The 27,274-nt window shown below is 39.7% G+C and overlaps 22 non-coding genes across 22 annotated transcripts; all 22 read right to left on the bottom strand.

Moving 5' to 3' along the window:
• Positions 1-2,490: 2,490 nt before the first annotated feature.
• Positions 2,491-2,654, bottom strand: LOC116946347 (U1 spliceosomal RNA). The gene has a single exon (XR_004403516.1). It is a non-coding gene; the product is annotated as a U1 spliceosomal RNA (small nuclear RNA).
• Positions 2,655-3,641: 987 nt separating this feature from the next.
• LOC116946343 (U1 spliceosomal RNA) lies at positions 3,642-3,805 on the bottom strand. Its single transcript, XR_004403513.1, has one exon. It is a non-coding gene; the product is annotated as a U1 spliceosomal RNA (small nuclear RNA).
• Positions 3,806-4,814: 1,009 nt separating this feature from the next.
• LOC116946348 (U1 spliceosomal RNA) lies at positions 4,815-4,978 on the bottom strand. The gene has a single exon (XR_004403517.1). It is a non-coding gene; the product is annotated as a U1 spliceosomal RNA (small nuclear RNA).
• A 987-nt stretch (positions 4,979-5,965) lies between these two features.
• Positions 5,966-6,129, bottom strand: LOC116946304 (U1 spliceosomal RNA). Its single transcript, XR_004403474.1, has one exon. It is a non-coding gene; the product is annotated as a U1 spliceosomal RNA (small nuclear RNA).
• A 1,010-nt stretch (positions 6,130-7,139) lies between these two features.
• On the bottom strand, positions 7,140-7,304 carry LOC116946346 (U1 spliceosomal RNA). The gene has a single exon (XR_004403515.1). It is a non-coding gene; the product is annotated as a U1 spliceosomal RNA (small nuclear RNA).
• A 1,007-nt stretch (positions 7,305-8,311) lies between these two features.
• LOC116946351 (U1 spliceosomal RNA) lies at positions 8,312-8,475 on the bottom strand. The gene has a single exon (XR_004403520.1). It is a non-coding gene; the product is annotated as a U1 spliceosomal RNA (small nuclear RNA).
• Positions 8,476-9,484: 1,009 nt separating this feature from the next.
• Positions 9,485-9,648, bottom strand: LOC142929212 (U1 spliceosomal RNA). Its single transcript, XR_012945434.1, has one exon. It is a non-coding gene; the product is annotated as a U1 spliceosomal RNA (small nuclear RNA).
• Positions 9,649-10,635: 987 nt separating this feature from the next.
• On the bottom strand, positions 10,636-10,799 carry LOC142929202 (U1 spliceosomal RNA). Its single transcript, XR_012945424.1, has one exon. It is a non-coding gene; the product is annotated as a U1 spliceosomal RNA (small nuclear RNA).
• Positions 10,800-11,811: 1,012 nt separating this feature from the next.
• On the bottom strand, positions 11,812-11,975 carry LOC142929210 (U1 spliceosomal RNA). The gene has a single exon (XR_012945432.1). It is a non-coding gene; the product is annotated as a U1 spliceosomal RNA (small nuclear RNA).
• A 1,011-nt stretch (positions 11,976-12,986) lies between these two features.
• On the bottom strand, positions 12,987-13,151 carry LOC116946293 (U1 spliceosomal RNA). The gene has a single exon (XR_004403464.2). It is a non-coding gene; the product is annotated as a U1 spliceosomal RNA (small nuclear RNA).
• Positions 13,152-14,143: 992 nt separating this feature from the next.
• LOC142929213 (U1 spliceosomal RNA) lies at positions 14,144-14,307 on the bottom strand. Its single transcript, XR_012945435.1, has one exon. It is a non-coding gene; the product is annotated as a U1 spliceosomal RNA (small nuclear RNA).
• Positions 14,308-15,315: 1,008 nt separating this feature from the next.
• On the bottom strand, positions 15,316-15,479 carry LOC142929208 (U1 spliceosomal RNA). The gene has a single exon (XR_012945430.1). It is a non-coding gene; the product is annotated as a U1 spliceosomal RNA (small nuclear RNA).
• A 1,010-nt stretch (positions 15,480-16,489) lies between these two features.
• On the bottom strand, positions 16,490-16,653 carry LOC116946340 (U1 spliceosomal RNA). The gene has a single exon (XR_004403510.2). It is a non-coding gene; the product is annotated as a U1 spliceosomal RNA (small nuclear RNA).
• A 970-nt stretch (positions 16,654-17,623) lies between these two features.
• Positions 17,624-17,787, bottom strand: LOC142929209 (U1 spliceosomal RNA). Its single transcript, XR_012945431.1, has one exon. It is a non-coding gene; the product is annotated as a U1 spliceosomal RNA (small nuclear RNA).
• A 972-nt stretch (positions 17,788-18,759) lies between these two features.
• On the bottom strand, positions 18,760-18,923 carry LOC142929206 (U1 spliceosomal RNA). The gene has a single exon (XR_012945428.1). It is a non-coding gene; the product is annotated as a U1 spliceosomal RNA (small nuclear RNA).
• Positions 18,924-19,933: 1,010 nt separating this feature from the next.
• On the bottom strand, positions 19,934-20,097 carry LOC142929205 (U1 spliceosomal RNA). The gene has a single exon (XR_012945427.1). It is a non-coding gene; the product is annotated as a U1 spliceosomal RNA (small nuclear RNA).
• A 1,009-nt stretch (positions 20,098-21,106) lies between these two features.
• Positions 21,107-21,270, bottom strand: LOC142929201 (U1 spliceosomal RNA). Its single transcript, XR_012945423.1, has one exon. It is a non-coding gene; the product is annotated as a U1 spliceosomal RNA (small nuclear RNA).
• A 1,007-nt stretch (positions 21,271-22,277) lies between these two features.
• LOC116946336 (U1 spliceosomal RNA) lies at positions 22,278-22,441 on the bottom strand. The gene has a single exon (XR_004403507.2). It is a non-coding gene; the product is annotated as a U1 spliceosomal RNA (small nuclear RNA).
• Positions 22,442-23,448: 1,007 nt separating this feature from the next.
• Positions 23,449-23,612, bottom strand: LOC142929207 (U1 spliceosomal RNA). Its single transcript, XR_012945429.1, has one exon. It is a non-coding gene; the product is annotated as a U1 spliceosomal RNA (small nuclear RNA).
• Positions 23,613-24,602: 990 nt separating this feature from the next.
• Positions 24,603-24,766, bottom strand: LOC116946316 (U1 spliceosomal RNA). The gene has a single exon (XR_004403486.2). It is a non-coding gene; the product is annotated as a U1 spliceosomal RNA (small nuclear RNA).
• Positions 24,767-25,773: 1,007 nt separating this feature from the next.
• Positions 25,774-25,937, bottom strand: LOC116946375 (U1 spliceosomal RNA). Its single transcript, XR_004403533.2, has one exon. It is a non-coding gene; the product is annotated as a U1 spliceosomal RNA (small nuclear RNA).
• A 1,003-nt stretch (positions 25,938-26,940) lies between these two features.
• Positions 26,941-27,104, bottom strand: LOC116946312 (U1 spliceosomal RNA). Its single transcript, XR_004403482.2, has one exon. It is a non-coding gene; the product is annotated as a U1 spliceosomal RNA (small nuclear RNA).
• Positions 27,105-27,274: the final 170 nt, after the last annotated feature.

Raw genomic sequence — 27,274 nt, forward strand, 5'->3', positions numbered from 1 at the left:
AATTAGCATAAAATTTAGCATTGAAATGGCTGAATGATTAGCTTGTGACTGGTCACAGAAATAGCTATGTTAAAAGTTAAAGCATACACATCCGCAGAGGCACCCATTGTTAAAAGGAATTAGCATAGAATTTAGCATTGAAATAGCTAAGTTAAGGCATACACATCCGCAGAGGCACCCCTTGACAATGGGATTAGCATAGAATTTAGCATTGAAATGGCTGAGTGATTCGCTTGTAACTGCTACAGAAATAGTTACGTTGAAGTCAGAGCATACACATTCACCGAGGCACTTAGTACAAATCAAACAGGAGAATTTAGCATTGAAATAACTAGGCGAATTTAGCATTGAAATAACTGGGTGATTTGCTAGTGACTGGTCACAGAAATGACTAAACATCTGAGCTATTCACAGTACTATATAGTGAACCAAGAAAAACTAAAATATAAATTACCTTCATGTTATCAATAAACTCTATATTCTCCAATCAGCTAAGCTACCAACCATAAGTCGTTATATATCACAATGCTATATGGCGAAAAAATGGGTGGATTCTTACCCTCAAATTTCCGTACCACGGATAGCTACGGGCCCCGTTCAGACGGACGAGTTCGTCCATGGTCGGAACAGAGGAGGGGGAGAGAGACAGCTGCGAAGCCCTAGTATACTCCATGTTGTAAACCATACCATTAACCGTGTTGTGAGAGGTATTAAGAGGCAATGCTGGCGAAAGAGCTGCGGTCTGAAGGTCATCGTAAAATTACAATTAATTAAGAACAGAAATGATTTAACACATCTTTCCAGTGGTTACTAAGCCTGAATCCATCTTCTCGGTTGAAATTGTCTCTGTGCTTGTATATGTGAATGGCCTGAATCCATCTTCTCTGTTGAAATTGTCTCTGTGCTTGTATATGTGAATGGCCTCATCGTTCATGAGGCCATTCACATCGTTCATGAGGCCATTCACATATACAAGCACAGAGACAATTTCAACCGAGAAGATGGATTCAGGCTTAGTAACCACTGGAAAGATGTGTTAAATCATTTCTGTTCTTAATTAATTGTAATTTTACGATGACCTTCAGACCGCAGCTCTTTCGCCAGCATTGCCTCTTAATACCTCTCACACCACGGTTAATGGTATGGTTTACAACATGGAGTATACTAGGGCTTCGCAGCTGTCTCTCTCCCCCTCCTCTGTTCCGACCATGGACGAACTCGTCCGTCTGAACGGGGCCCGTAGCTATCCGTGGTACGGAAATTTGAGGGTAAGAATCCACCCATTTTTTCGCCATATAGCATTGTGATATATAACGACTTATGGTTGGTAGCTTAGCTGATTGGAGAATATAGAGTGTATTGATAACATGAAGGTAATTTATATTTTAGTTTTTATTGGTTCACTATATAGTACTGTGAATACGTCAGATGTGTAGTCATTTCTGTGACCAGTCACTAGCAAATCACCCAGTTATTTCAATGCTAAATTCTCCTGTTTGATTTGTACTAAGTGCCTCGGTGAATGTGTATGCTCTGACTTCAACGTAACTATTTCTGTAGCAGTTACAAGCGAATCACTCAGCCATTTCAATGCTAAATTCTATGCTAATCCCATTGTCAAGGGGTGCCTCTGCGGATGTGTATGCCTTAACTTAGCTATTTCAATGCTAAATTCTATGCTAATTCCTTTTAACAATGGGTGCCTCTGCGGATGTGTATGCTTTAACTTTTAACATAGCTATTTCTGTGACCAGTCACAAGCTAATCATTCAGCCATTTCAATGCTAAATTTTATGCTAATTCCTTTGTCAAGGCTCTTTGTTCCTCTCACACAGCTTAAAAGCCGTGATCTGAACGTGGCTCTCTCACTCCAGCGCTGTCCTACCAGACAGTCTCGCCCCCTTCACCTGATGAAGGCCGCTTGTGTTGTGGCCGAAACGTCGTGAGAATATTATTGTATTATTTTATTTTATCAATTTATTATTTTATTCTCATTCTACGTGACTTTACCGAAAGAACCAAAGAAGATGAATCATTGCAGTCACGAAAGCTTTAAATCGAAATATATAAATGTGTCGTTAAACCCGTCAACCACCCAACAAACCTCTATTATGGATAATTTGACTGTGTTATCTATACTCTTTGGTTATTTCGGTAAAACCACGTAGGTATGAAATAAAATAAATCACGACGTGTCGATCGCAACACAAGCAGTCGTCCTCAGGCGAAAAAAATATAATCCAGCAGTGGAACTGTTGAACTTGCGAGAAAGCAGCTACAACAAGGCTATATATGTGGCGATGGGCAAGCAAGCAGGGTCTGAGCTGGAAAGGAATTCCACCCCCGGACGCAAGAACCTCAGTTGCATTAATGGGGGATTAGGGAGATAGGGATTAGGGAGAGAGTGATTACGGACTAAGATTCACATGAGATTACAGATCTTATCGATATTCAGAAAGCACAGCAAACCTATTTTTTCCTTAAATATTCGAGGTATTAGCGCGAACGTAGTCCCCCAGTATCACAAATTATACAGTCGAGTTTCCCGCATTTGAGGAAATCGCAGGGGTCAACCCACCCGCAGTGCAATGGATGAGCCTCACCCTGGGAGGACCACCTAAATGATCATGCTGCCTCCCCTGTCAGGTAAGTATGAGTTGGCCTGCTTCCACTATCCCTCTATGACCAAATACCCTGTACCTCTACTCTATGGGCATTATAAATATTTTACGTGGCGATACTTAAAAATGATTAAAAAAATAAACACTGTCGTTTAAAAAACTACAAATAACACGTTACGAAAATATACACTTTTTTGGAAATTTCAAATTTTGTGAGCTAAAGCATAGTTTACAAGTAAAATTCTCCATAGCATTCTCGGTAATGTTGACTCAAGATATAGTTGCCATTTAAGAGTTAAGGAAGTAATGGCATTTTTTTATATGCCACGACTATAAAAAGGCACCGTTCTTATTTTCATAAGCATTATTATCAACCGATATAACTCATAGCCTGTGACAGCAAAGCATAAGGTGTTTAGTAAATTGTGCTGAATTTGTTTTCACAGTATTTTTTGCGTGTTAAATCAGCAAGATGATCAGCTTTTCACCATGCCACTGGCCAATCACCAACAAATCTGGTTTGCAAGGCTGAATCAAAAATAATGTAATTATTACACGTAGGCTTTCGGGACCAATATCATCCAAAATAGAGGTGTTTTGGGTTAGATCTCGTCAATATATAGATGTGTCGTTAAACCCGCCAACCACCCAACAAACCTCTATCTATACTCTTTGGTTATTTCGGAATAGCCACGTAGGTATGAAATAAAATAAATCACGACATGTCGATCGCAACACAAGCAGTCGTCCTCAGGCGGAAAAAATATAATCCAGCAGTGGAACTATTGAACTTGCGAGAAAGCAGCTACAACAAGACTATATATGTGGCGATGGGCAAGCAAGTAGGGTCTGAGCTGGAAAGGAATTCCACCCCCGGACGCAAGAACCTCAGTTGCATTAATGGGGGATTAGGGAGTGAGGGATTAGGGAGAGAGTGATTAGGGACTAAGATTCACATGAGATTACAGATCTTATCGATATTCATAAAGCACAGCAAACCTATTTTTTTCATTAAATATTCGGGGGATAGCGCGAACGCAGTCCCCCAGTATAACAAATTATACAGTCGAGTTTCCCGCATTTGGGGAAATCGCAGGGGTCAACCCACCCGCAGTGCAATGGATGAGCCTCACCCTGGGAGGACCACCTAAATGATCATGGTGCATCCACCGTCAGGTAAGTATGAGTTGGCCTGCTTCCACTATCCCTATATGAACAAATACCCTGTACCTCTACTCTATGGGCATTAGAAATCTTTTACGTGGCGATACTTAAAAATTATTTTAAAAATAAACACTGTCGTTTAAAAAACTACAAATAACACGTTACGAAAATATACACTTTTTTGGAAATTTCAAATTTTGTGAGCTAAGGCATAGGTTACGAGTAAAATTCTCCAAAGCATTCTGGGTAATGTTGACTCAAAATATAGTTGCCATTTAAGAGTTAAGGAAGTAATGGCATTTTTTATATGCCACGACTATAAAAAGGCACCGTTCTTATTTTCATAAACATTATTATCAACCGATATAACTCATAGCCTGTGACAGCAAAGCATAAGGTGTTTAGTAAATTGCGCTGAATTTGTTTTCACAGTATTTTTTGCGTGTTAAACCAGCAAGATGATCAGCTTTTCACCATGCCACTGGCCAATCACCAACAAATCTGGTTTGCAAGGCTGAATAAAAAATAATGTAATTATTACACGTAGGCTTTCGGGACCAATATCATCCAAAATAGAGGTGTTTTGGGGTAGATCTCGTCAATATATAAATGTGTCGTTAAACCCGCCAACCACCCAACAAACCTCTATTATGGATAATTTGACTGTGTTATCTATACTCTTTGGTTATTTCGGTAAAGCCACGTAGGTATGAAATAAAATAAATCACGACGTGTCGATCGCAACACAAGCAGTCGTCCTCAGGCGAAAAAAATATAATCCAGCAGTGGAACTGTTGAACTTGCGAGAAAGCAGCTACAACAAGGCTATATATGTGGCGATGGGCAAGCAAGCAGGGTCTGAGCTGGAAAGGAATTCCACCCCCGGACGCAAGAACCTCAGTTGCATTAATGGGGGATTAGGGAGAGAGGGATTAGGGAGAGAGTGATTACGGACTAAGATTCACATGAGATTACAGATCTTATCGATATTCATAAAGCACACCAAACCTATTTTTTCCTTAAATATTCGAGGTATTAGCACTAACGCAGTCCCCCAGTATCACAAATTATGCAGTCGAGTTTCCCGCATTTGAGGAAATCGCAGGGGTCAACCCACCCGCAGTTCAATGGATGAGCCTCACCCTGGGAGGACCACCTACATGATCATGGTGCCTCCCCTGTCAGGTAAGTATGAGTTGGCCTGCTTCCACTATCCCTCTATGAACAAATACCCTGTACCTCTACTCTATGGGCATTATAAATATTTTACGTGGCGATACTTAAAAATGATTTAAAAAATAAACACTGTCGTTTAAAAAAACTACAAATAACACGTTACGAAAATATACACTTTTTTGGAAATTTCTAATTTTGTGAGCTAAAGCATAGCTTACAAGTAAAATTCTCCATAGCATTCTCGGTAATGTTGACTCAAGATATAGTAGCCATTTAAGAGTTAAGGAAGTAATGGCATTTTTTTATATGCCACGACTATAAAAAGGCACCGTTCTTATTTTCATAAACATTATTATCAACCGATATAACTCATAGCCTGTGACAGCAAAACATACGGGGTTTAGTAAATTGCGCTGAATTTGTTTTCACAGTATTTTTTGCGTGTTAAATCAGCAAGATGATCAGCTTTTCACCATGCCACTGGCCAATCACCAACAAATCTGGTTTGCAAGGCTGAATCAAAAATAATGTAATTATTACACGTAGGCTTTCGGGACCAATATCATCCAAAATAGAGGTGTTTTGGGTTAGATCTCGTCAATATATAGATGTGTCGTTAAACCCGCCAACCACCCAACAAACCTCTATCTATACTCTTTGGTTATTTCGGAATAGCCACGTAGGTATGAAATAAAATAAATCACGACATGTCGATCGCAACACAAGCAGTCGTCCTCAGGCGGAAAAAATATAATCCAGCAGTGGAACTATTGAACTTGCGAGAAAGCAGCTACAACAAGGCTATATATGTGGCGATGGGCAAGCAAGCAGGGTCTGAGCTGGAAAGGAATTCCACCCCCGGATGCAAGAACCTCAGTTGCATTAATGGGGGATTAGGGAGTGAGGGATTAGGGAGAGAGTGATTAGGGACTAAGATTCACATGAGATTACAGATCTTATCAATATTCATAAAACACAGCAAACCTATTTTTTCCTTAAATATTCGGGGGATAGCGCGAACGCAGTCCCCCAGTATCACAAATTATACAGTCGAGTTTCCCGCATTTGGGGAAATCGCAGGGGTCAACCCACCCGCAGTGCAATGGATGAGCCTCACCCTGGGAGGACCACCTAAATGATCATGGTGCCTCCCCTGTCAGGTAAGTATAAGTTGGCCTGCTTCCACTATCCCTATATGAACAAATACCCTGTACCTCTACTCTATGGGCATTATAAATCTTTTACGTTTCGATACTTAAAAATGATTAAAAAAATAAACACTGTCGTTTAAAAAACTACAAATAACACGTTACGAAAATATACACTTTTTTGGAAATTTCAAATTTTGTGAGCTAAGGCATAGGTTACGAGTAAAATTCTCCATAGCATTCTGGGTAATGTTGACTCAAAATATAGTTTCCATTTAAGAGTTACGGAAGTAATGGCATTTTTTTATATGCCACGACTATAAAAAGGCACCGTTCTTATTTTCATGAACATTATTATCAACCGATATAACTCATAGCCTGTGACAGCAAAGCATAAGGTGTTTAGTAAATTGCGCTGAATTTGTTTTCACAGTATTTTTTGCGTGTTAAACCAGCAAGATGATCAGCTTTTCACCATGCCACTGGCCAATCACCAACAAATCTGGTTTGCAAGGCTGAATCAAAAATAATGTAATTATTACACGTAGGCTTTCGGGACCAATATCATCCAAAATAGAGGTGTTTTGGGTTAGATCTCGTCAATATATAAATGTGTCGTTAAACCCGCCAACCACTCAACAAACCCCTATTATGGATAATTTGACTGTGTTATCTATACTCTTTGGTTATTTCGGTAAAGCCACGTAGGTATGAAATAAAATAAATCACCACATGTCGATCGCAACACAAGCAGTCGTCCTCAGGCGGAAAAAATATAATCCAGCAGTGGAACTGTTGAACTTGCGAGAAAGCAGCTACAACAAGGCTATATATGTGGCGATGGGCAAGCAAGCAGGGTCTGAGCTGGAAAGGAATTCCGCCCCCGGACGCAAGAACCTCAGTTGCATTAATGGGGGATTAGGGAGAGAGGGATTAGGGAGAGAGTGATAAGGTACTAAGATTCACATGAGATTACAGATCTAATCGATATTCATAAAGCACAGCAAACCTATTTTTTTCCTTAAATATTCGGGGGATAGCGCGAACGCAGTCCCCCAGTATAACAAATTATACATTCGAGTTTCCCCGCATTTGGGGAAATCGCAGGGGTCAACCCACCCACAGTGCAATGGATGAGCCTAACCCTGGGAGGACCACCTAAATAATCATGGTGCCTACCCTGTCAGGTAAGTATGAGTTGGCCTGCTTCCACTATCCCTATATGAACAAATACCCTGTACCTCTACTCTATGGGCATTATAAATCTTTTACGTGGCGATACTTAAAAATTATTTAAAAAATAAACACTGTCATTTAAAAAACTACAAATAACACGTTACGAAAATATACACTTTTTGGAAATTTCAAATTTTGTGAGCTAAGGCATAGGTTACGAGTAAAATTCTCCATAGCATTCTGGGTAATGTTGACTCAAAATATAGTTGCCATTTAAGAGTTAAGGAAGTAATGGCATTTTTTTATATGCCACGACTATAAAAAGGCACCGTTCTTATTTTCATAAACATTATAATCAACCGATATAACTCATAGCCTGTGACAGCAAAGCATAAGGTGTTTAGTAAATTGCGCTGAATTTGTTTTCACAGTATTTTTTGCGTGTTAAACCAGCAAGATGATCAGCTTTTCACCATGCCACTGGCCAATCACCAACAAATCTGGTTTACATTATTAGCAGTCACCAATAATGTAATTATTACACGTAGGCTTTCGGGACCAATATCATCCAAAATAGAGGTGTTTTGGGTTAGATCTCGTCAATATATGTGTCGTTAAACCCGCCAACCACCCAACAAACCTCTATTATGGAAAATTTGACTGTGTTATCTATACTCTTTGGTTATTTCGGTAAAGCCACGTAGGTATGAAATAAAATAAATCACGACGTGTCGATCGCAACACAAGCAGTTGTCCTCAGGAGGAAAAAATATAATCCAGCAGTGGAACTGTTGAACTTGCGAGAAAGCAGCTACAACAAGGCTATATATGTGGCGATGGGCAAGCAAGCAGGGTCTGAGCTGGAAAGGAATTCCACCCCCGGACGCAAGAACCTCAGTTGCATTAATGGGGGATTAGGGAGAGAGGGATTAGGGAGATAGTGATTACGGACTAAGATTCACATGAGATTACAGATCTTATCGATATTCATAAAGCACACCAAACCTATTTTTTCCTTAAATATTCGAGGTATTAGCGCGAACGCAGTCCCCCAGTATCACAAATTATACAGTCGAGTTTCCCGCATTTGAGGAAATCGCAGGGGTCAACCCACCCGCAGTTCAATAGATGAGCCTCACCCTGGGAGGACCACCTAAATTATCATGGTGCCTCCCCTGTCAGGTAAGTATGAGTTGGCCTGCTTCCACTATCCCTCTATGAACAAATACCCTGTACCTCTACTCTATGGGCATTATAAATATTTTACGTGGCGATACTTAAAAATGATTTAAGAAATAAACACTGTCGTTTAAAAAAACTACAAATAACACGTTACGAAAATATACACTTTTTTGGAAATTTCTAATTTTGTGAGCTAAAGCATAGCTTACAATTAAAATTCTCCATAGCATTCTCGGTAATGTTGACTCAAGATATAGTTGCCATTTAAGAGTTAAGGAAGTAATGGCATTTTTTTATATGCCACGACTATAAAAAGGCACCGTTCTTATTTTCATAAACATTATAATCAACCGATATAACTCATAGCCTGTGACAGCAAAGCATAAGGTGTTTAGTAAATTGCGCTGAATTTGTTTTCACAGTATTTTTTGCGTGTTAAACCAGCAAGATGATCAGCTTTTCACCATGCCACTGGCCAATCACCAACAAATCTGGTTTACATTATTAGCAGTCACCAATAATGTAATTATTACACGTAGGCTTTCGGGACCAATATCATCCAAAATAGAGGTGTTTTGGGTTAGATCTCGTCAATATATGTGTCGTTAAACCCGCCAACCACCCAACAAACCTCTATTATGGAAAATTTGACTGTGTTATCTATACTCTTTGGTTATTTCGGTAAAGCCACGTAGGTATGAAATAAAATAAATCACGACGTGTCGATCGCAACACAAGCAGTTGTCCTCAGGAGGAAAAAATATAATCCAGCAGTGGAACTGTTGAACTTGCGAGAAAGCAGCTACAACAAGGCTATATATGTGGCGATGGGCAAGCAAGCAGGGTCTGAGCTGGAAAGGAATTCCACCCCCGGACGCAAGAACCTCAGTTGCATTAATGGGGGATTAGGGAGAGAGGGATTAGGGAGAGAGTGATTACGGACTAAGATTCACATGAGATTACAGATCTTATCGATATTCATAAAGCACACCAAACCTATTTTTTCCTTAAATATTCGAGGTATTAGCGCGAACGCAGTCCCCCAGTATCACAAATTATACAGTCGAGTTTCCCGCATTTGAGGAAATCGCAGGGGTCAACCCACCCGCAGTTCAATAGATGAGCCTCACCCTGGGAGGACCACCTAAATTATCATGGTGCCTCCCCTGTCAGGTAAGTATGAGTTGGCCTGCTTCCACTATCCCTCTATGAACAAATACCCTGTACCTCTACTCTATGGGCATTATAAATATTTTACGTGGCGATACTTAAAAATGATTTAAGAAATAAACACTGTCGTTTAAAAAAACTACAAATAACACGTTACGAAAATATACACTTTTTTGGAAATTTCTAATTTTGTGAGCTAAAGCATAGCTTACAATTAAAATTCTCCATAGCATTCTCGGTAATGTTGACTCAAGATATAGTTGCCATTTAAGAGTTAAGGAAGTAATGGCATTTTTTTATATGCCACGACTATAAAAAGGCACCGTTCTTATTTTCATAAACATTATTATCAACCGATATAACTCATAGCCTGTGACAGCAAAGCATACGGGGTTTAGTAAATTGCGCTGAATTTGTTTTCACAGTATTTTTTGCGTGTTAAATCAGCAAGATGATCAGCTTTTCACCATGCCACTGGCCAATCACCAACAAATCTGGTTTGCAAGGCTGAATCAAAAATAATGTAATTATTACACGTAGGCTTTCGGGACCAATATCATCCAAAATAGAGGTGTTTTGGGTTAGATCTCGTCAATATATAGATGTGTCGTTAAACCCGCCAACCACCCAACAAACCTCTATCTATACTCTTTGGTAATTTCGGAATAGCCACGTGGGTATGAAATAAAATAAATCACGACATGTCGATCGCAACACAAGCAGTCGTCCTCAGGCGGAAAAAATATAATCCAGCAGTGGAACTATTGAACTTGCGAGAAAGCAGCTACAACAAGGCTATATATGTGGCGATGGGCAAGCAAGCAGGGTCTGAGCTGGAAAGGAATTCCACCCCCGGACGCAAGAACCTCAGTTGCATTAATGGGGGATTAGGGAGTGAGGGATTAGGGAGAGAGTGATTAGGGACTAAGATTCACATGAGATTACAGATCTTATCAATATTCATAAAACACAGCAAACCTATTTTTTCCTTAAATATTCGGGGGATAGCGCGAACGCAGTCCCCCAGTATCACAAATTATACAGTCGAGTTTCCCGCATTTGGGGAAATCGCAGGGGTCAACCCACCCGCAGTGCAATGGATGAGCCTCACCCTGGGAGGACCACCTAAATGATCATGGTGCCTCCCCTGTTAGGTAAGTATGAGTTGGCCTGCTTCCACTATCCCTATATGAACAAATACCCTGTACCTCTACTCTATGGGCATTATAAATCTTTTACGTTTCGATGCTTAAAAATGATTAAAAAAATAAACACTGTCGTTTAAAAAACTACAAATAACACGTTACGAAAATATACACTTTTTTGGAAATTTCAAATTTTGTGAGCTAAGGCATAGGTTACGAGTAAAATTCTCCATAGCATTCTGGGTAATGTTGACTCAAAATATAGTTTCCATTTAAGAGTTACGGAAGTAATGGCATTTTTTTTTATATGCCACGACTATAAAAAGGCACCGTTCTTATTTTCATGAACATTATTATCAACCGATATAACTCATAGCCTGTGACAGCAAAGCATAAGGTGTTTAGTAAATTGCGCTGAATTTGTTTTCACAGTATTTTTTGCGTGTTAAACCAGCAAGATGATCAGCTTTTCACCATGCCACTGGCCAATCACCAACAAATCTGGTTTGCAAGGCTGAATCAAAAATAATGTAATTATTACACGTAGGCTTTCGGGACCAATATCATCCAAAATAGAGGTGTTTTGGGTTAGATCTCGTCAATGTATAAATGTGTCGTTAAACCCGCCAACCACTCAACAAACCCCTATTATGGATAATTTGACTGTGTTATCTATACTCTTTGGTTATTTCGGTAAAGCCACGTAGGTATGAAATAAAATAAATCACCACATGTCGATCGCAACACAAGCAGTCGTCCTCAGGCGGAAAAAATATAATCCAGCAGTGGAACTGTTGAAATTGCGAGAAAGCTGCTACAACAAGGCTATATATGTGGCGATGGGCAAGCAAGCAGGGACTGAGCTGGAAAGGAATTCCGCCCCCGGACGCAAGAACCTCAGTTACATTAATGGGGGATTAGGGAGAGAGGGATTAGGGAGAGAGTGATAAGGTACTAAGATTCACATGAGATTACAGATCTAATCGATATTCATAAAGCACAGCAAACCTATTTTTTTCCTTAAATATTCGGGGGATAGCGCGAACGCAGTCCCCCAGTATAACAAATTATACAGTCGAGTTTCCCGCATTTGGGGAAATCGCAGGGGTCAACCCACCCGCAGTGCAATGGATGAGCCTAACCCTGGGAGGACCACCTAAATGATCATGGTGCCTACCCTGTCAGGTAAGTATGAGTTGGCCTGCTTCCACTATCCCTATATGAACAAATACCCTGTACCTCTACTCTATGGGCATTAGAAATCTTTCACGTGGCGATACTTAAAAATTATTTAAAAAATAAACACTGTCATTTAAAAAACTACAAATAACACGTTACGAAAATATACACTTTTTGGAAATTTCAAATTTTGTGAGCTAAGGCATAGGTTACGAGTAAAATTCTCCATAGCATTCTGGGTAATGTTGACTCAAAATATAGTTGCCATTTAAGAGTTAAGGAAGTAATGGCATTTTTTTATATGCCACGACTATAAAAAGGCACCGTTCTTATTTTCATAAACATTATAATCAACCGATATAACTCATAGCCTGTGACAGCAAAGCATAAGGTGTTTAGTAAATTGCGCTGAATTTGTTTTCACAGTATTTTTTGCGTGTTAAACCAGCAAGATGATCAGCTTTTCACCATGCCACTGGCCAATCACCAACAAATCTGGTTTACATTATTAGCAGTCACCAATAATGTAATTATTACACGTAGGCTTTCGGGACCAATATCATCCAAAATAGAGGTGTTTTGGGTTAGATCTCGTCAATATATGAATGTGTCGTTAAACACGCAAACCACCCAACAAACCTCTATTATGGATAATTTGACTGTGTTATCTATACTTTTTGGTTATTTCGGTAAAGCCACGTAGGTATGAAATAAAATAAATCATGACGTGTCGATCGCAACACAAGCAGTCGTCCTCAGGCGGAAAAAGTATAATCCAGCAGTGGAACTGTTGAACTTGCGAGAAAGCAGCTACAACAAGGCTATATATGTGGCGATGGGCAAGCAAGCAGGGTCTGAGCTGGAAAGGAATTCCACCCCCGGACGCAAGAACCTCAGTTGCATTAATGGGGGATTAAGGGAGAGAGGGATTAGGGAGAGAGTGATTAGGGACTAAGATTCACATGAGACTACAGATCTTGTCGATATTCATAAAGCACAGCAAACCTATTTTTTCCTAAAATATTCGGGGGATAGCGCAAAACGCAGTCCCCCAGATTCACAAATTATACAGTCGAGTTTCTCGCATTTGGGGAAATCGCAGGGGTCAACCCACCCGCAGTGCAATGGATGAGCCTCACCCTAAAAAAACCACCTAAATGATCATGGTGCCTCCCCTGTCAGGTAAGTATGAGTTGGCCTGCTTCCACTATCCCTATATGAACAAATACCCTGTACCTCTACTCTATGGGCATTATAAATCTTTTACGTGGCAATACTTAAAAATGATTAAAAATAAACACTGTCGTTTAAAAAACTACAAATAACACGTTACGAAAAAAACACTTTTTTGGAAATTTCAAATTTTGTGAGCTAAGGCATAGTTTACGAGTAAAATTCTCCATAGCATTCTGGGTAATGTTGACTCAAGATATAGTTGCCGTTTAAGAGTTAAGGAAGTAATGGCATTTTTTTATATGACACGACTATAAAAAGGCACCGTTCTTATTTTCATAAACATTATTATCAACCGATATAACTCATAGCCTGTGACAGCAAAGCATAAGGTGTTTAGTAAATTGCGCTGAATTTGTTTTCACAGTATTTTTTGCGTGTTAAACCAGCAAGATGATCAGCTTTTCACCATGCCACTGGCCAATCACCAACAAATCTGGTTTGCAAGGCAGAATCTAAGATAATTTATTTATTACACGTAGGCTTTCGTGAACCAATATCATCCAAAATAGAGGTGTTTTGGGTTAGACCTCGTCAATATATAAATGTGTCGTTAAACCCGCCAACCACCCAACAAACCTCTATTATGGATAATTTAACTGTGTTATCTATACTCTTTGGTTATTTCGGTAAAGCCACGAAGGTATGAAATAAAATAAATCACGACGTGTCGATCGCAACACAAGCAGTCGTCCTCAGGCGAAAAAATATAATCCAGCAGTGGAACTGTTGAACTTGCGAGAAAGCAGCTACAACAAGGCTATATATGTGGTGATGGGCAAGCAAGCAGGGTCTGAGCTAGAAAGGAATTCCACCCCCGGACGCAAGAACCTCAGTTGCATTAATGGGGGATTAGGGAGAGAGTAATTGAGGGACTAATATTCACATGAGATTACAGATCTTATCGATATTCATAAAGCACAGCAAACCTATTTTTTCCTTAAATATTCGGGGGATAGCGCGAACGCAGTCCCCCAGTATCACAAATTATACAGTCGAGTTTCCCACATTTGGGGAAATCGCAGGGGTCAACCCACCCGCAGTGCAATGGATGAGCCTCACCCTGGGAGGACCACCTACATGATCATGGTGCCTCCCCTGTCAGGTAAGTATGAGTTGGCCTGCTTCCACTATCCCTATATGAACAAATACCCTGTACCTCTACTCTATGGGCATTATAAATCTTTTACGTGGCGATACTTAAAAATGATTAAAAAAATAAACACTGTCGTTTAAAAAACTACAAATAGCACGTTCGAAAATATACACTTATTTGGAAATTTCAATTTTTTTGAACTAAGGCATAGTTTACGGATAAAATTCTCCATAGCATTCTGGGTAATGTTGACTCAAGATATAGTTGCCATTTAAGAGTTAAGGAAGTAATGGCATTTTTTTATATGCCACGACTATAAAAAGGCACCGTTCTTATTTTCATAAACATTATTATCAACCGATATAACTCATAGCCTGTGACAGCAAAGCATAAGGTGTTTAATAAATTGCGCTGAATTTGTTTTCACAGTATTTTTTGCGTGTTAAACCAGCAAGATGATCAGCTTTTCACCATGCCACTGGCCAATCACCAACAAATCTGGTTTGCAAGGCTGAATAAAAAATAATGTAATTATTACACGTAGGCTTTCGGGACCAATATCATCCAAAATAGAGGTGTTTTGGGTTAGATCTCGTCAATATATAAATGTGTCGTTAAACCCGCCAACCACCCAACAAACCGCTATTATGGATAATTTGACTGTGTTATCTATACTCTTTGGTTATTTCGGTAAAGCCACGTAGGTATGAAATAAAATAAATCACGACATGTCGATCGCAACACAAGCAGTCGTCCTCAGGCGGAAAAAATATAATCCAGCAGAGGAACTGTTGAACTTGCGAGAAAGCAGCTACAACAAGGCTATATATGTGGCGATGGGCAAGCAAGCAGGATCTGAGCTGGAAAAGAATTCCACCCCCGGACGCAAGAACCTCAGTTGCATTAATGGGGGATTAGGGAGAGAGGGATTAGGGAGAGAGTGATTAGGTACTAAGATTCACATAAGGTTACAGATCTCATCGATATTCATAAAGCACAGCAAACCTATTTTTTCCTTAAATATTCGGGGGATAGCGCGAACGCAGTCCCCCAGTATCACAAATTATACAGTCGAGTTTCCCGCATTTGGGGAAATCGCAGGGGTCAACCCACCCACAGTGCAATGCATGAGCCTCACCCTGGGAGGACCACCTACATAATCATGGTGCCTCCCCTGTCAGGTAAGTATGAGTTGGCCTGCTTCCACTGTCCCTATATGAACAAATACCCTGTACCTCTACTCTATGGGCATTATAAATCTTTTACGTGGCGATACTTAAAAATGATTAAAAAAATAAACACTGTCGTTTAAAAAACTACAAATAACACGTTACTAAAATATACACTTTTTTGGAAATTTCAAATTTTGTGAGCTAAGGCATAGTTTACGGATAAAATTCTCCATAGCATTCTGGGTAATGTTGACTCAAGATATAGTTGCCATTTAAGAGTTAAGGAAGTAATGGCATTTTTTTTATATGCCACGACTATAAAAAGGCACCGTTCTTATTTTCATGAACATTATTATCAACCGATATAACTCATAGCCTGTGACAGCAAAGCATAAGGTGTTTAATAAATTGCGCTGAATTTGTTTTCACAGTATTTTTTGCGTGTTAAACCAGCAAGATGATCAGCTTTTCACCATGCCACTGGCCAATCACCAACAAATCTGGTTTGCAAGGCTGAATCAAAAATAATGTAATTATTACACGTAGGCTTTCGGGACCAATATCATCCAAAATAGAGGTGTTTTGGGTTAGATCTCGTCAATATATAAATGTGTCGTTAAACCCGCCAACCACCCAACAAACCTCTATTATGGATAATTTGACTGTGTTATCTATACTCTTTGGTTATTTCGGTAAAGCCACGTAGGTATGAAATAAAATAAATCACGACATGTCGATCGCAACACAAGCAGTCGTCCTTAGGCGGAAAAAATATAATCCAGCAGAGGAACTGTTGAACTTGCGAGAAAGCAGCTACAACAAGGCTATATATGTGGCGATGGGCAAGCAAGCAGGGTCTGAGCTGGAAAAGAAGTCCACCCCCGGACGCAAGAACCTCAGTTGCATTAATGGGGGATTAGGGAGAGAGGGATTAGGGAGAGAGTGATTAGGTACTAAGATTCACATGAGGTTACAGATCTCATCGATATTCATAAAGCACAGCAAACCTATTTTTTCCTTAAATATTCGGGGGATAGCGCGAACGCAGTCCCCCAGTATCACAAATTACACAGTCGAGTTTCCCGCATTTGGGGAAATCGCAGGGGTCAACCCACCCGCAGTGCAATGGATGAGCCTCACCCTGGGAGGACCACCTACATGATCATGGTGCCTCCCCTGTCAGGTAAGTACGAGTTGGCCTGCTTCCACTGTCCCTATAAATCTTTTACGTGGCGATACTTAAAAATGATTAAAAAAATAAACACTGTCGTTTAAAAAACTACAAATAACACGTTACTAAAATATACACTTTTTTGGAAATTTCAAATTTTGTGAGCTAAGGCATAGTTTACGGATAAAATTCTCCATAGCATTCTGGGTAATGTTGACTCAAGATATAGTTGCCATTTAAGAGTTAAGGAAGTAATGGCATTTTTTTATATGCCACGACTATAAAAAGGCACCGTTCTTATTTTCATGAACATTATTATCAACCGATATAACTCATAGCCTGTGACAGCAAAGCATAAGGTGTTTAATAAATTGCGCTGAATTTGTTTTCACAGTATTTTTTGCGTGTTAAACCAGCAAGATGATCAGCTTTTCACCATGCCACTGGCCAATCACCAACAAATCTGGTTTGCAAGGCTGAATCAAAAATAATGTAATTATTACACGTAGGCTTTCGGGACCAATATCATCCAAAATAGAGGTGTTTTGGGTTAGATCTCGTCAATATATAAATGTGTCGTTAAACCCGCCAACCACCCAACAAACCTCTATTATGGATAATTTGACTGTGTTATCTATACTCTTTGGTTATTTCGGTAAAGCCACGTAGGTATGAAATAAAATAAATCACGACATGTCGATCGCAACACAAGCAGTCGTCCTTAGGCGGAAAAAATTTAATCCAGCAGAGGAACTGTTGAACTTGCGAGAAAGCAGCTACAACAAGGCTATATATGTGGCGATGGGCAAGCAAGCAGGGTCTGAGCTGGAAAAGAATTCCACCCCCGGACGCAAGAACCTCAGTTGCATTAATGGGGGATTAGGGAGAGAGGGATTAGGGAGAGAGTGATTAGGTACTAAGATTCACATGAGGTTACAGATCTCATCGATATTCATAAAGCACAGCAAACCTATTTTTTCCTTAAATATTCGGGGGATAGCGCGAACGCAGTCCCCCAGTATCACAAATTACACAGTCGAGTTTCCCGCATTTGGGGAAATCGCAGGGGTCAACCCACCCGCAGTGCAATGCATGAGCCTCACCCTGGGAGGACCACCTACATGATCATGGTGCCTCCCCTGTCAGGTAAGTACGAGTTGGCCTGCTTCCACTGTCCCTATAAATCTTTTACGTGGCGATACTTAAAAATGATTAAAAAAATAAACACTGTCGTTTAAAAAACTACAAATAACACGTTACTAAAATATACACTTTTTTGGAAATTTCAAATTTTGTGAGCTAAGGCATAGTTTACGGATAAAATTCTCCATAGCATTCTGGGTAATGTTGACTCAAGATATAGTTGCCATTTAAGAGTTAAGGAAGTAATGGCATTTTTTTTATATGCCACGACTATAAAAAGGCACCGTTCTTATTTTCATAAACATTATTATCAACCGATATAACTCATAGCCTGTGACAGCAAAGCATAAGGTATTTAGTAAATTGCGCTGAATTTGTTTTCACAGTATTTTTTGCGTGTTAAACCAGCAAGATGATCAGCTTTTCACCATGCCACTGGCCAATCACCAACAAATCTGGTTTGCAAGGCTGAATCAAAAATAATGTAATTATTACACGTAGGCTTTCGGGACCAATATCATCCAAAATAGAGGTGTTTTGGGTTAGATCTCGTCAATATATAAATGTGTCGTTAAACCCGCCAACCACCCAACAAACCTCTATTATGGATAATTTGACTGTGTTATCTATACTCTTTGGTTATTTCGGTAAAGCCACGTAGGTATGAAATAAAATAAATCACGACATGTCGATCGCAACACAAGCAGTCGTCCTCAGGCGGAAAAAATTTAATCCAGCAGAGGAACTGTTGAACTTGCGAGAAAGCAGCTACAACAAGGCTATATATGTGGCGATGGGCAAGCAAGCAGGGTCTGAGCTGGAAAAGAATTCCACCCCCCGGACACAAGAAACTCAGTTGCATTAATGGGGGATTAGGGAGAGAGGGATTAGGGAGAGAGTGATTAGGTACTAAGATTCACATGAGGTTACAGATCTCATCGATATTCATAAAGCACAGCAAACCTATTTTTTCCTTAAATATTCGGGGGATAGCGCGATCGCAGTCCCCCAGTATCACAAATTATACAGTCGAGTTTCCCGCATTTGGGGAAATCGCAGGGGTCAACCCACCCGCAGTGCAATGGATGAGCCTCACCCTGGGAGGACCACCTACATGATCATGGTGCCTACCCTGTCAGGTAAGTATGAGTTGGCCTGCTTCCACTATCCCTCTATGAACAAATACCCTGTACCTCTACTCTATGGGCATTATAAATCTTTTACGTGGCGATACTTAAAAATGATTAAAAAAATAAACACTATCGTTTAAAAAATACAAATAACACGTTACTAAAATATACACTTTTTTGGAAATTTCAAATTTTGTGAGCTAAGGCATAGTTTATGGATAAAATTCTCCATAGCATTCTGGGTAATGTTGACTCAAGATATAGTTGCCATTTAAGAGTTAAGGAAGTAATGGCATTTTTTTTTATATGCCACGACTATAAAAAGGCACCGTTCTTATTTTCATAAACATTATTATCAACCGATATAACTCATAGCCTGTGACAGCAAAGCATAAGGTGTTTAGTAAATTGCGCTGAATTTGTTTTCACAGTATTTTTTGCGTGTTAAACCAGCAAGATGATCAGCTTTTCACCATGCCACTGGCCAATCACCAACAAATCTGGTTTGCAAGGCTGAATAAAAAATAATGTAATTATTACACATAGGCTTTCGGGACCAATATCATCCAAAATAGAGGTGTTTTGGGTTAGATCTCGTCAATATATAAATGTGTCGTTAAACCCGCCAACCACCCAACAAACCTCTATTATGGATAATTTGACTGTGTTATCTATACTCTTTGGTTATTTCGGTAAAGCCACGTAGGTATGAAATAAAATAAATCACGACATGTCGATCGCAACACAAGCAGTCGTCCTCAGGCGGAAAAAATATAATCCAGCAGAGGAACTGTTGAACTTCCGAGAAAGCAGCTACAACAAGGCTATATATGTGGCAATGGGCAAGCAAGCAGGGTCTGAGCTGGAAAGGAATTCCACCCCCGGACGCAAGAACCTCAGTTGCATTAATGGGGGATTAGGGAGAGAGGGATTAGGGAGAGAGTGATTAGGTACTAAGATTCACATGAGATTACAGATCTTATCGATATTCATAAAGCACAGCAAACCTATTTTTTCCTTAAATATTCGGGGGATAGCGCGAACGCAGTCCCCCAGTATCACAAATTATACAGTCGAGTTTCCCGCATTTGGGGAAATCGCAGGGGTCAACCCACCCGCAGTGCAATGGATGAGCCTCACCCTGGGAGGACCACCTACATGATCATGGTGCCTCCCCTATCAAATAAGTATGAGTTGGCTTGCTTCCACTATCCCTATATGAACAAATACCCTGTACCTCTACTCTATGGGCATTATAAATCTTTTACGTGGCGATACTTAAAAATTATTTAAAAAATAAACACTGTCGTTTAAAAAACTACAAATAACACGTTACTAAAATATACACTTTTTTGGAAATTTCAAATTTTGTGAGCTAAGGCATAGTTTACGGATAAAATTCTCCATAGCATTCTGGGTAATGTTGACTCAAGATATAGTTGCCATTTAAGAGTTAAGGAAGTAATGGCATTTTTTTTATATGCCACGACTATAAAAAGGCACCGTTCTTATTTTCATAAACATTATTATCAACCGATATAACTCATAGCCTGTGACAGCAAAGCATAAGGTGTTTAGTAAATTGCGCTGAATTTGTTTTCACAGTATTTTTGCGTGTTAAACCAGCAAGATGATCAGCTTTTCACCATGCCACTGGCCAATCACCAACAAATCTGGTTTGCAAGGCAGAATCTAAGATAATTTATTTATTACACGTAGGCTTTCGGGACCAATATCATCCAAAATAGAAGTGTTTTGAGTTAGATCTCGTCAATATATAAATGTATCGTTAAACCCGCCAACCACCCAACAAACCTCTATTATGGATAATTTAACTGTGTTATCTATACTCTTTGGTTATTTCGGTAAAGCCACGAAGGTATGAAATAAAATAAATCACGACGTGTCGATCGCAACACATCCAGTCGTCTTCAGGCGAAAAAAATATAATCCAGCAGTGGAACTGTCGAACTTGCGAGAAAGCAGCTACAACAAGGCTATATATGTGGCAATGGGCAAGCAAGCAGGGTCTGAGCTGGAAAGGAATTCCACCCCCGGACGCAAGAACCTCAGTTGCATTAATGGGGGATTAGGGAGAGAGGGATTAGGGAGAGAGTGATTAGGTACTAAGATTCACATGAGATTACAGATCTTATCGATATTCATAAAGCACAGCAAACCTATTTTTTCCTTAAATATTCGGGGGATAGCGCGAACGCAGTCCCCCAGTATCACAAATTATACAGTCGAGTTTCCCACATTTGGGGAAATCGCAGGGGTCAACCCACCCGCAGTGCAATGGATGAGCCTCACCGTGGGAGGACCACCTACATGATCATGGTGCCTCCCCTGTCAGGTAAGTATGAGTTGGCCTGCTTCCACTATCCCTATATGAACAAATACCCTGTACCTCTACTCTATGGGCATTATAAATCTTTTACGTGGCGATACTTAAAAATTATTTAAAAAATAAACACTGTCGTTTAAAAAACTACAAATAACACGTTACGAAAATATACACTTTTTTGGAAATTTCAAATTTTGTGAGCTAAGGCATAGTTTACGAATAAAATTCTCCATAGCATTCTGGGTAATGTTGACTCAAGATATAGTTTCCATTTAAGAGTTAAGGAAGTAATGGCATTTTTTATATGCCACGACTATAAAAAGGCACCGTTCTTATTTTCATAAACATTATTATCAACCGATATAACTCATAGCCTGTGATAGCAAAGCATAAGGTGTTTAGTAAATTGCGCTGAATTTGTTTTCACAGTATTTTTTGCGTGTTAAACCAACAAGATGATCAGCTTTTCACCATGGCACTGGCCAATCACCAACAAATCTGGTTTGCAAGGCTGAATCAAAAATAATGTAATTATTACACGTAGGCTTCGGGACCAATATCATCCAAAATAGAGGTGTTTTGGGTTAGATCTCGTCAATATATAAATGTGTCGTTAAACCCGCCAACCACCCAACAAACCTCTATTATGGATAATTTAACTGTGTTATCTATACTCTTTGGTTATTTCGGTAAAGCCACGAAGGTATGAAATAAAATAAATCACGACGTGTCGATCGCAACACATCCAGTCGTCTTCAGGCGAAAAAAATATAATCCAGCAGTGGAACTGTCGAACTTGCGAGAAAGCAGCTACAACAAGGCTATATATGTGGCAATGGGCAAGCAAGCAGGGTCTGAGCTGGAAAGGAATTCCACCCCCGGACGCAAGAACCTCAGTTGCATTAATGGGGGATTAGGGAGAGAGGGATTAGGGAGAGAGTGATTAGGTACTAAGATTCACATGAGATTACAGATCTTATCGATATTCATAAAGCACAGCAAACCTATTTTTTCCTTAAATATTCGGGGGATAGCGCGAACGCAGTCCCCCAGTATCACAAATTATACAGTCGAGTTTCCCACATTTGGGGAAATCGCAGGGGTCAACCCACCCGCAGTGCAATGGATGAGCCTCACCGTGGGAGGACCACCTACATGATCATGGTGCCTCCCCTGTCAGGTAAGTATGAGTTGGCCTGCTTCCACTATCCCTATATGAACAAATACCCTGTACCTCTACTCTATGGGCATTATAAATCTTTTACGTGGCGATACTTAAAAATTATTTAAAAAATAAACACTGTCGTTTAAAAAACTACAAATAACACGTTACGAAAATATACACTTTTTTGGAAATTTCAAATTTTGTGAGCTAAGGCATAGTTTACGAATAAAATTCTCCATAGCATTCTGGGTAATGTTGACTCAAGATATAGTTTCCATTTAAGAGTTAAGGAAGTAATGGCATTTTTTATATGCCACGACTATAAAAAGGCACCGTTCTTATTTTCATAAACATTATTATCAACCGATATAACTCATAGCCTGTGATAGCAAAGCATAAGGTGTTTAGTAAATTGCGCTGAATTTGTTTTCACAGTATTTTTTGCGTGTTAAACCAACAAGATGATCAGCTTTTCACCATGGCACTGGCCAATCACCAACAAATCTGGTTTGCAAGGCTGAATCAAAAATAATGTAATTATTACACGTAGGCTTCGGGACCAATATCATCCAAAATAGAGGTGTTTTGGGTTAGATCTCGTCAATATATAAATGTGTCGTTAAACCCGCCAACCACCCAACAAACCTCTATTATGGATAATTTGACTGTGTTATCTATACTCTTTGGTTATTTCGGTAAAGCCACGTAGGTATGAAATAAAATAAATCACGACATGTCGATCGCAACACAAGCAGTCGTCCTCAGGCGGAAAAAATATAATCTAGCAGAGGAACTGTTGAACTTGCGAGAAAGCAGCTACAACAAGGCAATATATGTGGCGATGGGCAAGCAAGCAGGGTCTGAGCTGGAAAGGAATTCCACCCCCGGACGCAAGAACCTCAGATGCATTAATGGGGGATTAGGGAGAGAGGGATTAGGGAGAGAGTGATTAGGTACTAAGATTCACATGAGATTACAGATCTTATCGATATTCATAAAGCACAGCAAACCTATTTTTTCCTTAAATATTCAGGGGATAGCGCGAACGCAGTCCCCCAGTATCACAAATTATACAGTCGAGTTTCCCGCATTTGGGGAAATCGCAGGGGTCAACCCACCCGCAGTGCAATGGATGAGCCTCACCCTAAAAAAACCACCTACATGATCATGGTGCCTCCCCTGTCAGGTAAGTATGAGTTGGCCTGCTTCCACTATCCCTATATGAACAAATACCCTGTACCTCTACTCTATGGGCATTATAAATCTTTTACGTGGCGATACTTAAAAATTATTTTAAAAATAAACACTGTCGTTTAAAAAACTACAAATAACACGTTACGAAAATATACACTTTTTTGGAAATTTCAAATTTTGTGAGCTAAGGCATAGTTTACGGATAAAATTCTCCATAGCATTCTGGGTAATGTTGACTCAAGATATAGTTGCCATTTAAGAGTTAAGGAAGTAATGGCATTTTTTTATATACCACGACTATAAAAAGGCACCGTTTTTATTTTCATAAACATTATTATCAACCGATATAACTCATAGCCTGTGACAGAAAAGCATAAGGTGTTTAGTAAATTGCGCTGAATTTGTTTTCACAGTATTTTTTGCGTGTTAAACCAGCAAGATGATCAGCTTTTCACCATGCCACTGGCCAATCACCAACAAATCTGGTTTGCAAGGCTGAATCAAAAATAATGTAATTATTACACGTAGGCTTTCGGGACCAATATCATCCAAAATAGAGGTGTTTTGGGTTAGATCTCGTCAATATATGTGTCGTTAAACCCGCCAACCACCCAACAAACCTCTATTATGGATAATTTGACTGTGTTATCTATACTCTTTGGTTATTTCGGTAAAGCCACGTAGGTATGAAATAAAAAAAATCACGACGTGTCGATCGCAATACTAGCAGTCGTCCTCAGGCGGAAAAAATATAATCCAGCAGTGGAACTGTTGAACTTGCGAGAAAGCAGCTACAACAAGGCTATATATGTGGCGATGGGCAAGCAAGCAGGATCTGAGCTGGAAAGGAATTCCACCCCCGGACGCAAGAACCTCAGTTACATTAATGGGGGATTAGGGAGAGAGTGATTAGGAACTAAGATTCACATGAGATTACAGATCTTATCGATATTCATAAAGCACAGCAAACCTATTTTTTCCTTAAATATTCGGGGGATAGCGCGAACGCAGTCCCCCAGTATCACAAATTATACAGTCGAGTTTCCCACATTTGGGGAAATCGCAGGGGTCAACCCACCCGCAGTGCAATGGATGAGCCTCACCATAGGAGGACCACCTACATGATCATGGTGCCTCCCCTGTCAGGTAAGTATGAGTTGGCCTGCTTCCACTATCCCTATATGAACAAATACCCTGTACCTCTACTCTATGGGCATTATAAATCTTTTACGTGGCGATACTTAAAAATTATTTTAAAAATAAACACTGTCGTTTAAAAAACTACAAATAACACGTTACGAAAATATACACTTTTTTGGAAATTTCAAATTTTGTGAGCTAAGGCATAGTTTACGGATAAAATTCTCCATAGCATTCTGGGTAATGTTGACTCAAGATATAGTTTCCATTTAAGAGTTAAGGAAGTAATGGCATTTTTTATATGCCACGACTATAAAAAGGCACCGTTCTTATTTTCATAAACATTATTATCAACCGATATAACTCATAGCCTGTGATAGCAAAGCATAAGGTGTTTAGTAAATTGCGCTGAATTTGTTTTCACAGTATTTTTTGCGTGTTAAACCAACAAGATGATCAGCTTTTCACCATGGCACTGGCCAATCACCAACAAATCTGGTTTGCAAGGCTGAATCAAAAATAATGTAATTATTACACGTAGGCTTCGGGACCAATATCATCCAAAATAGAGGTGTTTTGGGTTAGATCTCGTCAATATATAAATGTGTCGTTAAACCCGCCAACCACCCAACAAACCTCTATTATGGATAATTTGACTGTGTTATCTATACTCTTTGGTTATTTCGGTAAAGCCACGTAGGTATGAAATAAAATAAATCACGACATGTCGATCGCAACACAAGCAGTCGTCCTCAGGCGGAAAAAATATAATCTAGCAGAGGAACTGTTGAACTTGCGAGAAAGCAGCTACAACAAGGCTATATATGTGGCGATGGGCAAGCAAGCAGGGTCTGAGCTGGAAAGGAATTCCACCCCCGGACGCAAGAACCTCAGATGCATTAATGGGGGATTAGGGAGAGAGGGATTAGGGAGAGAGTGATTAGGTACTAAGATTCACATGAGATTACAGATCTTATCGATATTCATAAAGCACAGCAAACCTATTTTTTCCTTAAATATTCGGGGGATAGCGCGAACGCAGTCCCCCAGTATCACAAATTATACAGTCGAGTTTCCCGCATTTGGGGAAATCGCAGGGGTCAACCCACCCGCAGTGCAATGGATGAGCCTCACCCTGGGAGGACCACCTACATGATCATGGTGCCTCCCCTGTCAGGTAAGTATGAGTTGGCCTGCTTCCACTATCCCTATATGAACAAATACCCTGTACCTCTACTCTATGGGCATTATAAATCTTTTACGTGGCGATACTTAAAAATTATTTTAAAAATAAACACTGTCGTTTAAAAAACTACAAATAACACGTTACGAAAATATACACTTTTTTGGAAATTTCAAATTTTGTGAGCTAAGGCATAGTTTACGGATAAAATTCTCCATAGCATTCTGGGTAATGTTGACTCAAGATATAGTTTCCATTTAAGAGTTAAGGAAGTAATGGCATTTTTTATATGCCACGACTATAAAAAGGCACCGTTCTTATTTTCATAAACATTATTATCAACCGATATAACTCATAGCCTGTGATAGCAAAGCATAAGGTGTTTAGTAAATTGCGCTGAATTTGTTTTCACAGTATTTTTTGCGTGTTAAACCAACAAGATGATCAGCTTTTCAACATGGCACTGGCCAATCACCAACAAATCTGGTTTGCAAGGCTGAATCAAAAATAATGTAATTATTACACGTAGGCTTCGGGACCAATATCATCCAAAATAGAGGTGTTTTGGGTTAGATCTCGTCAATATATGTGTCGTTAAACCCGCCAACCACCCAACAAACCTCTATTATGGATAATTTGACTGTGTTATCTATACTCTTTGGTAATTTCGGTAAAGCCACGTAGGTATGAAATAAAATAAATCACGACATGTCGATCGCAACACAAGCAGTCGTCCTCAGGCGGAAAAAATATAATCTAGCAAAGTAACTGTTGAACTTGCGAGAAAGCAGCTACAACAAGGCTATATATGTGGCGATGGGCAAGCAAGCAGGGTCTGAGCTGGAAAGGAATTCCACCCCCAGACGCAAGAACCTCAGATGCATTAATGGGGGATTAGGGAGAGAGGGATTAGGGAGAGAGTGATTAGGTACTAAGATTCACATGAGATTACAGATCTTATCGATATTCATAAAGCACAGCAAACCTATTTTTTCCTTAAATATTCGGGGGATAGCGCGAACGCAGTCCCCCAGTATCACAAATTATACAGTCGAGTTTCCCGCATTTGGGGAAATCGCAGGGGTCAACCCACCCGCAGTGCAATGGATGAGCCTCACCCTGGGAGGACCACCTACATGATCATGGTGCCTCCCCTGTCAGGTAAGTATGAGTTGGCCTGCTTCCACTATCCCTATATGAACAAATACCCTGTACCTCTACTCTATGGGCATTATAAATCTTTTACGTGGCGATACTTAAAAATTATTTTAAAAATAAACACTGTCGTTTAAAAAACTACAAATAACACGTTACGAAAATATACACTTTTTTGGAAATT

Source organism: Petromyzon marinus, chromosome 26, assembly GCF_048934315.1.
Source record: "Petromyzon marinus isolate PM22_M1 ecotype Great Lakes invasive population chromosome 26, UKy_Petmar_22M1.pri1.0, whole genome shotgun sequence".
In the NCBI taxonomy this organism is placed as follows: Eukaryota; Metazoa; Chordata; class Hyperoartia; order Petromyzontiformes; family Petromyzontidae; genus Petromyzon; species Petromyzon marinus.